The sequence below is a fragment of the Dreissena polymorpha genome, chromosome 7 (genome assembly GCF_020536995.1).
Source record: "Dreissena polymorpha isolate Duluth1 chromosome 7, UMN_Dpol_1.0, whole genome shotgun sequence".
NCBI lineage: Eukaryota > Metazoa > Mollusca > Bivalvia > Myida > Dreissenidae > Dreissena > Dreissena polymorpha.
The window spans coordinates 38,053,608-38,067,279 of record NC_068361.1 but is presented as its reverse complement, the minus strand read 5'-3'; the positions used below and the strand labels follow the sequence as shown (position 1 = coordinate 38,067,279).

At 31.9% G+C, this 13,672-nt stretch overlaps 1 long non-coding RNA gene across 1 annotated transcript; it reads left to right on the top strand.

Moving 5' to 3' along the window:
- The first annotated feature begins 8,618 nt into the window (after positions 1-8,618).
- On the top strand, positions 8,619-12,421 carry LOC127837714 (uncharacterized). Its single transcript, XR_008029446.1, has 2 exons — positions 8,619-8,938; positions 11,000-12,421. It is a non-coding gene; the product is annotated as an uncharacterized LOC127837714 (long non-coding RNA).
- The last annotated feature ends 1,251 nt before the right edge of the window (positions 12,422-13,672 follow it).

The window sequence follows — 13,672 nt, the reverse complement described above, 5'->3', positions numbered from 1 at the left end:
TTAGCCGTACAGTACTCTAGAGTGATTTTTATTTATCTATTACTGTTCCGTTTTACACCCTTACCTGTCAGCATTAATACTTTAATTCAATAATTATAATTTTATGCAAGTTTATAAAGTGGTATATTATATTTCAAGGTTTGATATTAACAACTTTAACCCATTAATGCGTACAAAAAAGGCCTTTGCAAACAGCGTAGACCCAGATGAGACGCCGCATGATGCGGCGTCTCATCAGGGTCTGCGCTGTTTGCTTAAAGGATTTTCTTAAGAAATATTCTAAATATAGAAATAAATATACTAGACATCCCTAATTTTGTAAATAAATTGATCCATTTCAAAAGGATGGGAGAGTCCACTAGGCATAAATGGGTTAAAACACGTACATTATCACTGTTTCTGGGAACGCAAAAAATAGCCATACGGCCACAAATCACATTTTCAGTTTGTACATAGTATTCTACAACGTTTTTGTTTTATGTGCTATGCAAGCAAAACTAAGCATAAGGTCATGTTAAATTTTGACATTCAATTTTGATATTGAGTACGAATGATATATATATATATATATTACATGTATAAATTCTGATTGTGGACATGATTTTGAATTATTTTGATTGTGTTTCCGATTTACTATTAGCTCCATTATAACAAGATAAGTATGCATCGTCACATAAGGAACATGTAATAAAAAACCTCTGGTTTTAACACACAATGGCAAGCATACACATGTACTTGTAAAGTTATTCATATTTGAGTCGCGTTCAATGGGTAAAACTGGGTTTAATGCATGTGCGTAAAGTGTCGTCCCAGATTAGCCTGTGCAGTCCGCACAGGCTAAACAGGGACGACACTTTCCGCCTTAACTGGATTTTCGTGTAGAAGAGACTTCACAGGCTAATCATGGAAGACACTTTACGCACATTTATTAAGCCCAGTTTTCTCAGAACGCGGCCCATTTATGTACATTTTCACTACTAAATCAAATAACGGGACTACCTTCTCACTTCAGTTCCTGCAATAGTCGCCATATGCCACTTTTTCAGATTATTTTGTTTGTTTGGTTTTAAATAATTGGTTATATTACTTAGATTTAATTGGAAACATTTGCGGAGCATATATTGTATGTGTGAGAAAGAGGAACATGCTACATAAACGTTCGAGATATGGTCAAGAAAGGGTTAAAACCTTGCATTTAAACTTGACACTTGTTTAACGACTGTTTTTCGCAATCCATATCGATTTTCATAGCTCTTCACAAAACACGACTACTCGTCTTGCGCAATATTGTCTTTTTAGATCGTAAGTAACGCAATTCAAGGGGCCGTCCAACAGATTGGTAATTGACAAAATTAAAAAAAGTTGTTTAAGATTCGCACATTTTCGTTTTTGTTATGATATTTTTTAGGAAATAGTAATGCTAACCATTCACCATGCTCTTAAATATCCATTTTATGCATCTTTTGATGCTCAGTTGAATTATCCGAAGGGATATTAAATAATTATAACTCTCTGATTATACTCCTTTAATTGACGTTTCGGCATAATGCCTTTATCAACACATTGGAAATTATATGTTTTTTTTTTTTTTTTTTTTTTTTTTTTTTTTTTTTTTTTTGTATAAGTATATTTATTCACCAAATGACGATACAATTGCACACATTTTGACATAGCAATAAAAAAAAAAAATAGCAAAAAAGAAAAACATGCGATAAACATATCTGTCGAAATTTATAAACGAGACAGCAGCAAGCAATATTCATAATTACATACGGTTCGACAAATAGATCAAAGCATACAAATGCATGTTCTGGCAAAAAAAAATTATGTTAAAAAGTTGTTCCAAATTGCTCGAAAAGTTTCTATTTGATCTTTATTGAAAGCAATTATCTCCTCAATGTTAAGCCTATTATGAAGATACGTGTTAAAATGATAAATATTGGGAATGGTGTTCTGATACTTATTTCTAAAAATATAAAATTTTGCCAACAATATGATAAAGTTAACAATATGTGATGTTTTGGAATGACCAACCGAAACGTTACAAAAGCTAATATGTTCATAATCAAAATTTGAAATGCTCGGCAAATTCGCAGTTTGTTCGATATACACTTTTACACTGTTCCAAAACTGTTGAATTATAGGACAATCCCAAAACATATGCATATTTGAATCTACTGACATGCTGCAAAAATCACACAAATTGGAATGTGTCAAACCACACTGCAGTAAATAACTATTGTTAGGAATAATTTGCATAATATATTTATACTGAAAAGTTCTTAGTTTGGTATCGTGGGTCAGTCTAAACGGTTGAGTAAACAGTTTATTCGTTTCAAATTCTTTATCAAAAATTAATTCCCATTTTGTAACTGCCTTGATTGGATTGATTTGCTTCGTCAGTACGAATTTTTGGTATACTAATTTGCAGATTTTAGTTGACTCTGTAATTGATGAAAGTAAATTTTCTGGTGGTTGATAAATTATGTTTTCAGTTTTCAGCTTTTCTATCCAATCTTGTGGCACACTTTTTATGAGACTATAGTATTTCAGAAAATCACTGTTATTTAACTCGTACAAGTTTTTTAATTGCTCAAAACTATAAAATTGCTTTATTCTATAGTCGTATATTTGTTCTACATGATTGAGTCCTTTAATATGCCAGCTTTTGTAGAAAAATAAACCCTGAGAGTTTTTTATAAAAGAGTTGTTCCAAATTATTTCTTTTCCTATAGTTGTGATGTTATTTTGAGCGTTAACCTTATTCCAGACCTTAAGTATCTTTTTTAAGAACACTGATCGAATTTTAAGTGTGTCTATATCGTCAGGTTTAATGTGATTTTTTAAAATGAAAAAATTTCCATAGCTTTCCAGAAAAGTACTGTATAATTGTGTTATTTTGGATTCCGGTTGGTGTATAAATCGTTTAACCCAAGAAGCTTTGAGACCATCCACAAAGCTTTCTATGTCAATCATTTTTAAACCGCCATTTTTATATTCTTGTATAATTTGGTCACGTTTTATCCTGTCTGGTTTATCGTTCCATAAAAATTTGAACATAGTTGTTTTTAAAGTTTTAATTTTACTTTCATCTGGTCCTTCTAACACTGTAAATGGGTATATTAGTTTTGGCAATGCAAAAGTTTTGATAACTGTGATTTTTCCTATAAGTGAAAGATTCCATTTTTTCCATTTATGTAAACAGTGTTCAAATTCCAGAATTTTTTTACATATATTGTGTTCAACCGTTAGATTAGTAGTGTTGAATATAGTTATCCCAAGTGTGGTCGCGCTTTCACATTCCCAATCAAATTTTTTATGTGGACAGAATTTTACATTTCTCCTCATAAGTGCACCTAGTTTCATTACAGAGCATTTATTGTTATTCAATTTTAAACCTGATATGGTTGCAAAATTGTCAAGGGTCATAATTAAATATTCAAATGATTTTTGACTGCCGTCAAGAAGAAAACATGCATCATCTGCAAATAATGTTTGTTTGAGTTCAATATTGCCTATGTAAATTCCTTTTATATTTGTATCATTTCTTATATAATTCGCTAATAATTCAATACATAAGATAAACAGATAGGGCGAAAGGGGGCAACCCTGCCTCACTCCCTTTTTGATGTCGAAGAATTCCGAGAAATAACCATTATTAATAACACTAGTTTTTGCATTACTATAAAACAGTTTCACCCACTTTAGTAGAGATTGGCTGAACCCCATGCCTTCTAAACATTTATACATAAAAGTATGGTCTAAACTATCAAAGGCTTTTTGAAAATCAGAGAAAAAGATCAATCCTGTTTCTTCGGCATCGTTTATTTTATCAATAACTTCATTCAGAATTCTTATGTTTTCTCCAATATATCTCCCTTTTATGAATCCCGTTTGATCTGTGTTTATTAGTTTTTGAAGAAAAGGTTTTATTCTATTAGCTACAGCTTTACTTGCAATTTTATAGTCAACATTTAACAAAGAGATTGGTCGCCAGTTATCAATAGATAGAATATCTTTATCTTTTTTAGGCAACAATGAAATAAGACCTTGTGTTTGAAGTTCGGTTAGAGTTCCTGTTTCAAAAGAATAATTTATTGAACTGATTAAGTATTGCTTTATGTCGGTCCAAAAAAGTTTATAAAATTCTGTTGTTATTCCATCTGAGCCTGGGCTTTTGTTATTTTTCATGTCTTTCAATGCTTGAGAGCATTCGTATTCTGATAAATGGTCGGGGTATTTTTCTCTATCATCGTTTGATAATTTTACAATATCTTGAAGAAATATGTCACTGTGTTCTTGGTCCAAATTTATGTCTTTTTTATAGAGTGAAGCGAAATATTGTTTAACATTTTCCAAAATTTTTGAGTGATCGTTTTCTATTTCATTATTAATTTTAAGCTGTTTAAGTACTTTTTGTTCAGATCTTTTTGATTCTAAGTTTGAGAAATATTTGGTATTTTTTTCGGCTCCCTCAATCCACTCTGCTTTTGACCTTATTAGAATCCCTTTGATTTTCTCCTCATTTATCGCATTAAAATTATTCTTTTCTGTTTGATAAGTTTGTAGTAATGTTTCGTCATTAGGGTTATTTTTTAATTGTTCTTCAATATTATGTAATTTTGCCTCTATTTCTGTTTCTCTTTTTATATTTATTTTCTTTTTGTATGATGAGTATTTTATGCTATCATCCCTGATTCTTCCCTTTATTAATTCCCATAAAATATTAGGGGTCGTTTCTTTGTTAAAATCAACTACCTCTTTTATGGAATTTTTAATCAAAGTTTTGTAATCTATGTCAAAAAGAAGTGAATTATTCAGTTTAAAATAACCTGGACCCCTTGTTAGGGTATCAAAAAGAATGCTGAGCATGACAATTGAGTGATCCGATTTGAAGCCATGGTTAATAGTACAGTTTTTTGCATTGCTTATCAGTGAAGCTGCTAACAGAAAATAATCGAGTCTACAAAATATTGGCGGGTATGAGTTGGAATGCCATGTATATTCCTTTGCCTCTGGGTTAAAATTTCTGTAAATATCTACTAAATCGTGTAATTCTTTGATGTCATTGATTTTATCAGAACATTTTTTATTGGTATCATTTCTACCATTCAACTTGTCTTTTATAAAATTTTGCACGGCATTGAAGTCACCACCAACTATCGGTGAAAATTCATCTAAGTCAGCAATAGTATTTTCAAGTGTGTTGAAAAACGTTATGTCGTCATTATTTGGCGCGTAAATGTTAATAATAGCTATTTTGTTATTGTGGACTAATAGTTTTAAAACCTGAAGTCTTCCAACTATTATTTCAGTATGTTCAATAATATGTATTGCACTTTTTTTGTTAATCATAATTCCTACTCCTAAACTATTGGTACTTTGGCCACTTAAAAACGTATCCCCTGACCAATCTTTGGCCCAGGTCGAATTGTCTAGTTTGTTATCATAATGAATTTCTTGCAGCAGTGCTATGTCAACGGCTTTTGATTTTATATAAGTTATAACTTGTTCACGTTTTTTTTTGCAACTAAGACCCTTGACATTAAAGGTGCATATATTTAGACTTGTCATTTTTTCCTGTTAAATGATTTGACTCTGTTTTCAATATATTTATAATTATTGCAGCGGTACACTATCCCAATTTTGAAATTTAAATATGCTTTCTTCAAAAGTATAAATGAAACAATATGAAGGCCAGTCTGCATTTTTGAAACAAATAAAATAGTTAGGTGTTGCATTTTTTATGTAGAAAAAAAAAAATAAGTGTCAAGGTTATTTGAGATATTATCGCACAAGCGGTTAAGCGTAAAACTAAAATTTCATATAAGCCTTATTATGTATATAACATTTAACAAAATGCATGTTTTTACATAAGTTGAAAAGAAAGTGAGGACAAGTATCCATTAAAAACTATGTTAAGCACGCTTAAAAAAAACCGCGCGCTATTCAACAAACAAAAAAAGTTCATCACTGTAAAATGATCTTGTATAATGTTTCTTAAACAAATTAATGGATTTATATTGAATGTCAGTTACATTGAAAAAACAACAACAGGTCAATTACTACAATAACAGAAGATATATAGACAAAAAAACAAATATATACATACATATACATATACATGCATGCCTACAACAGGTATATTGTAAAGGATATAATACAAACTATTTGTGTTGGATCTTTAAAAACCAAAAAAAGCTATATGTAATATCGATGCTGTTATTTTATGAACAACCAGTTTGCCGATATCACATAACCCTCATACTATAATCTTACAAGGAGATAAGAAAAAGGTGGGGTCTGTGACTTGTAGTTTTACATTTCAATAATGCAAAGTAATCTTAAATTTGCGAAAGCGAAATTACCTAAGATTATTTTAGGCATTTATTCTTATAAACTATTTTATATAATTCAATTATGTTTATTTGCGAAATGTATCTATCTCAATTACTCATCATGTTCCTATGCTAACATAAATACTCGGGTTCACTTTTGCTATGAGCAACTAACATATTTCGAAATCTATATACTAGAGCATGTATTTTATAGCAACAAACATGTACATGTATGAAAAAAACATCTTACTGTAGCAAAAACAGGACACGTATTTCTTCCTTACATGGCATATGAATGTATTACAAACTTAACAAATAAAATAAAAAATAAATACATTCATATTATAAAAATGTATACACATTTTTGTTGAATTGAAAACAAAAAAATACGGAGCCATCCATCCATGCCACACACACGTACTCACATACCCACACTATTTATTTATGTTAATAACACAATAACTACCATTATGATGCTATGTTCAAGGTCAGTGCTCTCTTTCGTTTATCTTCTTTAATAATCCGGAAAAAAAAACAATGAGTGTTCCTCGCATGAATTATAGTTTACAGGTAACACATTAAGTAATTATATCGGACAAGTAATAACTTGATGTTTTAGAATGTTGTGAAAAAAAATATGCATATTGAAACAAACAAAACGAAGCGAGAACAAAAGCGATATCACATCGCATCGACCTCGAAAGCATGTCATGCATCGTTGATTTTATTCAATAGATTGTCCGATTTACAATATAACGCTTTTTTTTGCGTAACCGTTAGACGATTGTTAGATTACAGATTCAATGAATTACTATCATTACGGGCTTGTATAGTGTTTAAAAAAGAAAAGTGGTCAATATAATGAAGAACTGTAGATACAGGCATATAATATAGTACAGCATTAATCTTTGTAGTAAATGTAAGCACGTGTGACTTAACAACACCATTTTGTATTTATTTACAAAGTAATTTACTTATTTATTTATACATGTATTTATTTATTTACTAATTTATTATTTACACATTAATCTTTGTAGTAAATGTAAGCACGTGTGACTTAACAACACCATTTTGTATTTATTTACAAAGTAATTTACTTATTTATTTATACATGTATTTATTTATTTAATAATTTATTATTTACACATATGTATACTTGTATTAATATGTATGAGGTCCAGCGTTTTAAGGCCACGGTAGATCGATCCACTCTTGGTAGTCTTCAAACCGAACTACTATAATCTTTTCGGCCTTGTCTTTGTATCGAATTGTGCCGTTGACCGTCCAGGCATCTTTAACTTCGTCGCTCATTTTCTTCTTGATACACATCAAGACGTGAAGATTGAGGCGCGTTAAGTCTTCATTGATAAAAACACCAGTATTTTTAAGTTTCCGTCTCTGGCTTATAACTTCATCTCTCACCAACCGAGATACGAAACGCACTATGATGTCTCTGTTCTTGTTGTCTGTATTGGGCAGACGATGAGCTATGTCGATGTCCGAAAGACTCAGGCTAGCGATTTCTTTTTCTTTCAAGTACTTCACAACCTTCTTTGCTGAATCAAGAGCTGTTTCTCTTGAATCTGTATCAGGAAGCCCTCGGATTTTTATATTGTTTCTCCTACTATACTGTTCTGTATCATTTGCTAATTTCTTTATGTTCTCTCCCTGTTTACGGATGGATTCTTCTATATTTTCTTTTTCTAGATTCTTTTCATGAACTGTTTTATCAATCGACTTTATCGATTCTTTCAACTTGTCGTATTCCTGTTCCCTATCGAACATTTTTCCTTCTAGATGTTCGATTCGGTTGATTACGGACTTAAGAAGATCATCTTTCATTTCTGTTATTAGGTGAAAAACATTTTATATTAATCATCAACCTAAATGTATGTAAAAACAATAGTACTTTATGCAATGTATCTTATCCATAATGTGTATATGTTATATAGAATAGCAAGTATATATGATTATTTAATCAAATATCATTATAATATTTTACATAGATATGGATTGAAATAATTAAAGTCATTAAATAAGTTTACCCTATTTAATTAATGATAAAAAGTTTAGGTCGATTATAATTACATATGATGATGATTGTTTTATTGTAAAATATCAATTTATTAAATATATAAAGCACACATTTAACATAAGATTAAGACAAAATTTCTAAGTGTTTAACGACATTTCATTTTCAATTTGGCGAATTTTTACATTTTTTGGCGCCATTTTAAATAACGCCATTTATGACGTCATCATGTACAACGTCATTTGACGTTTAAAAACATTTTTCTTTGTTATTTTAATTGTGCAGTCAAAAGATGTAAAAATGTAGTTAACATATAATTTCCAATGTTTTGATAAAGGCATTATGCCGAAACGTCAATTAAAGGAGTATCATCTTTTGATGATTTGAAAAGCTGCAAATTATAAAGCGTAGCAACGCGAAACGATTGAATTATTTGGAAAGTTCTGTTGTCGTTATTTTTTGGGAAACTACGAGGATTGCTGATATAAGTAAAATCTACATCCGCATAGTATCAGCATGGATGGTCGAGTGGTCTATGCGGGAGACTTTTTACTCCAGGACTCTAGGGGTCAGTGGTTCGAGCCCATTTAAGGGTTACTTTTATTCCTTTTTTAATTGTATTCCTGTTTTTTACTGGAGATTTTCAGGTCCAATGTTAAAATTTATGAATATAAAGCATTTTAAACGACAAGTTTCAATACATGCCAAAATCTATCTGTGAAAAGGCCCCTTTAAGTTTGAGATCCGTGTTTATATGTTTCGGACGTCGGTGATCTTGTCATATGTTGTATATGTTTCTCTATTGACTGGTAACATTTTTTAAAATAAATTTGACGAAAGAAATAATTTTGCTTTAAATATACATTTTGCCAATCGAAAAATTCAGTCGCGGCGACGAGTACACAAATTGTTGAACCCGTATTTGTGTTTCTATTAGGAACGGTATTTACGCCTCTTATTTCGCAAAAACTATCTAGTATATTTATATATTCGTAACGGTAAGATTTCCAGCTTTCAAATGATACTAGATTGGTAGAAATCGGTCGAAAAATGAATATACAGCAATGGAATTAACAAACCAGTTAGCAAAAGAACATGTTTAACATGCGGATCAAATCAACATATGTCAGACGTCTTCTGATTGGCTAACACTCTAGGGTCGGTTCCAACTGTACCTCGGAGTGCAATTTTGTACGTCGAAGTACAAAAAATTTACTTCGACGTACATATTGTACGTCGAACAACATTTCTCTTTTTACCTAGTTGGTCTTGTTGACTTTTGACCCAAGTGGTACGCCATAGCGAGTCCCGTTTCATTGCTTGCACCTCGAGTGTAACCGGGCGACGAATTAGACACTGAGCGAGAGGCATACACGATAAACACGTGTGAAATTTGAGGTTAACGGTTCTTCCGCTTATAATTTTAACACCATTTTGATACATTGTTTGCCACATTTATGCTTATGTTGAGTGATGTGTACAAGTCGCAATATGACATCATTAGCGCTTATCATCTGTATAGGCTTCACTCGCTCATATTTAATTTTCCAAATATTTCAGTTCAATAAATTAGATAAATACAGTCGATTGATGTATAGCGGATTTTAGTGTGTAACGGATAAGTTAAACGTTTTTGGCAAAATACTTTTGATTATGTTAAGATTTATAGTTTTCTATGAATTGAATACAAAAAGCCTATCATTGTTAAGTCGATTCATTTTTTGTTGACGTGTGTCAATGTTTACAACTGTTTCTTTTTTCAAAAGCAAAATAATGTCACGTTATGTACGCACCGTTTTTGTGACGACAGGAAAAGTGCAGAAAAATGGTTTCTTGAATTTTGCAGATTTTGTTTGGTAAACATAATGTTCATTGATGTAATATTTTAGTATTATGTGTCCTTTACAAAAGTAAGAATGCTCAGAAACCAAATTAATGCGTACCATATAAAATAAGCATGAAAGCTGCAACTCGGGATTTAGTGAATAACGGACATGTGGTGACCTATATTCATGAATGTGGGGATTGTCTCAAAATAAATATCAAAGCGCCGTAGGCGCTGAAGGCCTGGGGCTAGATTAAGGATGCTTGGAAAGAAGTCTAGTGACTAAACTGAAGTAAATGTAAACGGATCCACGCTATTTTGCTGCCAGATACAGTGTACATGTATGCTGATGTTATGAAGTTGAAGGTTTAATATGTTACTCGTGCTTAATATGTCTATCTAGTTTTAAACACTTCGACCTTTAAGCTAAGGTCATTCAATGATCAAGGTCATCATAAAATAGGTCAGATGGAAGGTCTTGTCCAAAGGAGAGTTATGGACAAAAATAAAGTAAATCCAATCATGAACCACAAAGTTATGGTGAATGTTAAGTTATTGGGTGCTTTGACTTTTGAGTTCAAGGGCCAAGGTCATCAAGAAATATGTCCGTGGGAAGGTGTTGATCAAAGAAGAGTTGTGTACAAATATCAAGTGAAAAAATATTCTGTAGTATGGAAGTTATGGCAAAAATATAATTTTTCGGACAGACAGTTCAGAAACCATATGCCTGCCTTCGGGGCATAAAAACAATGAATGTATGAAAAAGTTTAAATTAAATATTATAATTATGGTTGTATTTTACAGACAAACATTTTCAAGAGATGAAGAGGAAGATTCATAAGTAGTGCTAGGTTTCTTTAACTGAAGTGTTACTCGGATGTCAAGCTTCTCATTTATACTCTGGACAAGCAGTATCAAGTGTTGACAAGAGCACTGCCAACGGGTGCAGGACGCTGGAATACAAGTGCTTGACACAGACTAAGTCTCAGATCCAAAAGAGGATAGTTTCCTCATGTCAATAGAAGTAGGTCATCACATAATCATTCTACAAGAGTGTTGAATTTCAAGTTGAAAGCTTTTAATGATTGAGAAATTGAAGTCGGAAAAGGGGAATAACTCTTACAAAATGGTGAATAGTTGTCTTCTGTTGTCAGTAGATGAAGGTGTTGATATTCTACAAGTGCATAGACTTCGAAGTTGAAAGCTTCGATGGTGTTTGAGAAATTGTAAGTCGGTAATAACTAGTAAAATATGAAGGATAAAGTTATGTGCTTTGTCAGAAGTTGCATGTCATCATATTATATAAGTATGCAGACTGTCAAGTTGAAAGGTTGGACAATGTTTGAGAAAATTAAGTTTATTGTTGAGAATTTGCCAATATTTCTATGTACTAAGTCAAAACAAGGGCAGATAATTCCATAAATATAGGTCACATGGTAACCAGCCTTGTCAGTATGGACTTAACAGGCGAAAAAGAGCAAGTATTGTAAGTTTGAAGAGGATATCTTTGATAGTCTTTGCGGAAATTGACATTTACAGACAACTAAACAAACGCAAACGCCGACTACCTGGCTATGAAAATAGCTCTTGTTTTGTTTTAAAAGTCGAGCTAAAAAGGGAGATATTAATTAAGTTATGTGTGACTGGTAGACTATTTTCAGTCAATATAATGACAATGATGGCATTTTGAAAGGAAAGTGCTAATGATAATGAAATGTTTGAAAATGGTTTTGAGATCAATCTGAAGGCAGGGCAAAGTTACCAATACCATCGTAATAAATAAACAAGTTCTTAGTGCTGAGATCAATTTAATGAACACAATGTATCAACAACCTGTAGAACATTGAAGGTAATTGTTTTTAACATCAAAGCTTAATATAACTTGACATAATGAACTACTAACTAATAATCTAGCTCTACAAAATGATTTTAAAATGTTTGGAACAAGAATGGTATCATGCAATTCTCGTCCTTTTGTGTGAGTATTAACATATGTACTGTAAATGTACAATGGCTAAATAACAAAGACAAAGGCACTAAAAGTTTCAAATGGTTGGACAAAAAAAAGTAATATATGTCTTTTTTATACAGGAAAGTCACCTAAAACATACCTTAGCAAAAACATTGAAAAGTGGTTGGGACGGAGATATTTATCTTAGCGGACAACATACAAATCAACAAGGCATCGCTTGTCTGAGTAAAAGTCATACAGGAATAACAGTGGATTACTTGAACGAAAATAATGATTGGCAGACAAGCAAGTATAGATATAAAAATACACGAAACACAATAAACATTAATGAACATTTACGGTCCGAACATAGATGAATCCAAATGTTATAATAAATAACCAAGATAAGAACATTATAGTCGGAGAGGATTTCAATAATGTTCTTAACCCATTATTAGAGATAAAAGAAATGGAAATCTTTATACTCACTCCAAAAAAAGGAATATTTTGAATAACATAATTGAAAACTACAATTTGATAGACATATGGCATACAGTTAATCATAATGAAAGAAAATTCACCTGGCACTCAAACACAAAACCAGCAATATTTTGGAGATAAGATTTTTTTAAATATGCGAGTCTATTTGCAACATTATCGACACATGCAACATAAAACCAGGATTTATGACTGATCACTCGATAGTTGAACTTTAACTGCATGAAATACAACCTGTAAAAGGCCCAAGGTACTTTTAAAAGTAAATAATAGCTTCTGAAAAGATACACAATATCAAACACAAATATAACAGGTAATAACTAATACAGTTTAAGATAACAAAGATGCAAATCCAAACACCTTATGGGAAATAATTAAAGGCAAGATACTTAACACAACAATAAGATGCACGTCATTTAAAACAAGAGGGTCGTTAGGCCCTAAGGCGCTCACCTGAGAGCAAAAGCAACTAGACTATTCTGGACAAATGCAAGCTGATTCATGAAGATTAGACCAAAAAAGTGACTTTCAACATGTTTTTTATATTTGACCTCGGGACCTAGTTTTTAAGCTCATATGACCCAGTTTCAATCTTTGCTAAGATTTCATTGGGACAAAATAATGTTTTGACCAAGTTTCATGTAGATTGGCCAATAAATGAGGCTTATATTGCGTCAACAAGTTTTCACTTAAGCCATATAAGGACAACTGCCCCCCACCCCCCCCCCCCCAGTAGTGTTAACATTACTAAATAGCCATATAAGGAAAAATGCCACGCACCCTTGTGGCCATGTTTTTAAACGGACCTCAACCATTTTCGATCTGAGCCCAGATATCATTAGTACAAATATTCTGACCAAGTTTCATAGGCATTGGACCACAAATGTGACTTCTAGCGTTATAACAAGGTTTTACTATAGCCATGTAAGGAAAACTGGCCCGCCCCTGGCAGCCATGTTTTTCAACAGACCAGAACCATTTTCAAACTCATCTGAGATATGGTCTGAAGAAATGTTCTGACTAAGTTT